Source organism: Aethalodelphis obliquidens, unplaced genomic scaffold, assembly GCF_003676395.1.
Source record: "Aethalodelphis obliquidens isolate GAN/ISIS:26980383/991018 unplaced genomic scaffold, ASM367639v1 scaffold19, whole genome shotgun sequence".
In the NCBI taxonomy this organism is placed as follows: Eukaryota; Metazoa; Chordata; class Mammalia; order Artiodactyla; family Delphinidae; genus Aethalodelphis; species Aethalodelphis obliquidens.
Window position 1 is genome coordinate 21,819,908 of NW_020837963.1, and position 4,073 is coordinate 21,823,980.

At 30.9% G+C, this 4,073-nt stretch overlaps 1 pseudogene; it reads left to right on the plus strand.

The window, feature by feature from the left end:
- Window positions 1-258: 258 nt before the first annotated feature.
- LOC113626910 (uncharacterized) lies at window positions 259-369 on the plus strand (annotated as a pseudogene).
- Window positions 370-4,073: the final 3,704 nt, after the last annotated feature.

Below are 4,073 nucleotides of genomic sequence, written 5' to 3' on the forward strand. Positions count from 1 at the left end.
GGTTGACATGGTCTGACTACCATTATTAAATATTATCTAGAATACTGTAACAAAAGTAATGTGATAACAATTATAAACATTAAGTAGACAATAAATTATTTTTCTAATGTTTTGATTTTCTACTTAAAAATTCACAAGATAATTAGAATTTATTAAACTTAAGTATTTTATTAAAGTGACTGGATATAAAATAAAGATGAGAAAAATAGTCCATCACACCGGGAGCATAAATTACGATGTAGTTAAAAATACATTTACAGCTTTGCGCAGTGGCAGTATTGTAGCCAATGAGGTTTATCCGAGGCGCGATTATTGCTAATAGAAATACATTTACAGAGTCCTGGACATTTATAAAAGTAAAAACTACTATGAAAAAAAAAAGGTGTCAACAAATGAAAAAACATTCCATGAATGTGAAAACTTAAAATCATATAATGTAAATTATTCCAAAACTCAATAGTTAAATTCAACACAATTTCAATTAAATTCTGACAGTGCTTTTCTGATTCTGCTTTAACTACCGTGACCTCCTTGCTGTTCTTAAAACACACAGTTTTGTTTTGTTTTGTTTTTTACCTTAGGTATTGGCACTAACTGCTTATAACTCTTTTCTTCCATGTATCTCCGGAGCTTTTATCAAGTATTTACATACTTCACTCATGTCGTGATTTAGGTGTCACTTCCTCAGAGAGATGGTTCCAGAACTCCATGTATGGAATAAAATCTAATACTTTTTAGCACCTTTTCTTCCTCATATCACTTACCCCTACCTGACCTTACATTTTGTAGTTTTAAAATGAATTTCTCCTCTCACAGACAATAAACACCATGAGGGTGTACGCTTTGTTTCCTCTGCAGGCTTAAGGACAAGAATAATGCCAGGTATGGCATGTGTATTCAACAAATACAGTGGAACAAATGAACATTTTTTTTCCTATTCAGAAAAGCACTGCTGGAATTCTAATTGAGATTGTATTGAATTTAACTATTGAGTTTTGGAATTTACATTATATGAATAATAATATATAAATATTATTTTATATATCATTATGTATGTGTGTATATATAATCATTATATTATTACTTACATATATGTATAGATGGATATAATGATATACAGTGCAGCATTAAACACTGGGGTGGCAAAAATCTGGAAACAGGCAGTTATTGTCCTAATTTGGTATAACAACACAGTGGAATATTATGCAGCCAGTAAAAAGGAGTGAGATGTAGTTTCATTAGTGGACTTGAAAGGGATTCTGTGGGGGTATATCCAATGAATAAAACAGATATAAAGCAGCATGTATAATATAATTCTATTTTAAAGCAAAAGATAAGAAAGTCCCATAAATGCGTATTTATATACATTTGCATATATAATTATAAAAACACAAATATTTCCATATTTTGGCATTACCATACAGATTATTAAAAAACTGTACTCTGTACTCAATATGTAACATTTGGAGAATTTAGATTGTACTGTCTTACTTTAGATTGTATTGGGTTCTGTTTTGGCAGGTAGTTTATTGGTGTGGCAAGTTAATCCTCTCAAGTCTTGTTTTTAAGCTTTTTAAGGGCAGGCCTAGAGCAGTTATTATTCTAATTGTTGTCTTTCTGAGTTGTGAAACACTGTGAACTAGCTTGTTGGAACTCCTATATTTTTTAGCATTCTGTGACCTCCAACATCTCTGTGCAGCTCATAGCTCCCTAAAAGCTGTTCTTACAAGGTCTTGTGGAGCCTTAACCTGAACATGAATAGATTAGTATTCAGCCAATGACATATGGGGACTCTTGTGAAGATTTCTAAAGATTCTTCTATGGCTATGTCCTTTCTGTTATTCTTCCCTGTAAATTCTAGCTGCCTTATCAGCTGTTAACTTAAACTCCTAATATCAGTGAGACTTCGATGCTCTAACTGAACTCTACTTTTCCATGCCCTTGAGTATCCATTACTTTATCATGTCTGGAAGATAAAGTCACCAAGACATTTCTGACTATGCCATTTTTCCTTCCTCCTCAAGTCTAACTCCATAAAGAGGTTCGTTTTGTAAAAAGAAACATTAATATATCCAGGGTGTTAAGCTAATGCTCAATTACTGTTTTAGTATGTCTTTTTTTAAGGAAGTTAGGTACTTTGACATTCATGTCAATAAACAGTGCATCAATATCCCAAGAAGATGTGAAATACTTCCCAATAAAAAGAACTAAAATTCAGAAAAGGTGTAGGTTCTGGAGGGAAACCAACTCAAACTGTTTTCAAATTTAAGTTTTTTCTTTTCTCCTATCAAGTACATCCAGAGAGAATACTGGTTATAGTTAATGTAAGTTTAAAAATCCTTCTAAAACGTTAAATCATTAGATAATTCACTATTAGAATAGAGAATATTTATTCTAATTTTAAAAGACATTTTAGACAAAATAGGAAAGACCACAACAATAATTTTAAATTAAAAATTTCTATATGTATACTGAAAATTAATCATAAACCCTTTCATTTTTTACTGAAATCTCAAGGTAAGTGAGAAGATTAAAAGGAAAGCAATTGAATGATTCAATGAACAATTCTATTCAAGGCGGGCACTGTAGTTTTTTCATAGCCTAAAACATACACTTAATATTAAAATGATGATTTTCTCATTTGAAAATGATAAAAATGTACACTTTGTCCTAAAGGTATAAATTTTATAAGGTTGACTATATTAGTGGAAAGACATGATAAATCATGGTGATAAAAGACTATCATTAAAGAGCACCCTAATCCATCATTTTGAATAGACTCTACATTAATCATCTACTTAAAACTGAATGCTCAAGTAATCATAATTTATTATGATAATTCAGACTAAAAATAAACATCAACAATGTGGGCTGCATTTGCAGGACAACACATATGAGGTGTAGGAACTACTTTTCACCCCAAATTTGTAAGTCTAGTCTATCAGGAGTAACCACATTCAATGCAAAGTATATGTAGTCAAAGGATAAGTCATATTGCTCCAACAATTGAGCTAGCTTTGTTAAAACGGATTGATCAATGTCAATCAAATATTAAGACTCATTCAAATCCCCATAGTAACATGGACAGAGCCTAGATCATGTAACAGGTATGTATGTGTTTCAATTTAATATTAAATAATTAAATTTCACAACTTAACTCAGTATATTCTACAGAAAGAATATATAAACAATGCATGCTACCGAGATTTTGCAACGTGGCTAAATACGCTAGAACAAATTTACCCTATTACAATTTTCCATCTGTGTTTTCTAGAGTTTGGTTACCAGTGCTATTAACAATGTCTTGAGGGCGGTAAGAACAGAAATAGCCTTCCTTCCCTCCTCAATAAAAGCAGTTCTATTTTAAAATGTCCTTTATATAACAAGGTTTCAAGTGAGATGGTATTTGACAAATAGAGTTTTGCTGTAAATAAAACAAAGTAAATTCTTAAAATAGTCCCATTGTAAAATAAATAAATAAATATAAGTAAATTTAAGTATCTGGATGCATAAAGTCACTGCCTCCAGGCAGAATGCTGAGGCAATAATAAGGCGATCCTATTTTATTTCCCATTTCTCAGTGATTACAATCCTGAGCAACTTGTTATCCAATATCTGAAAAAAAAAAAGATGTTTAATCTATTTTGTCCAGTTTTCAGTTGCTTGTTGTGGAATACTTAATGTCTCTGATTCCATCATGGCCAGAAGTGGAACTAAAATTCACTTTTGCCAAAAATTGCATTGTGGGATATTGAGGGATAAGTTTCACAAACTTTAGAAAACTTCAATCAAATATTACCAAAATCGAATAAGTTGCTTATATTTCTTATTTAAGAAAAGTATGAACAACACTAAGTTATCTTGCAATATTTGCTCTTGAATAAGAAAATAAGTTCTATATCTGACTCTGTGATTAATATTCAGTGAGACATTTGTCAAAGCCTTTTATTTGTCTCTGTTTTGTAATATCATTAAAATATGAATAATTTACTCATTCTCATAGAAAATATTTGTACTATGAAATTGTTAATTATGACATAAATATTCTATAGGCATCAATAGCTGGCGGGTAT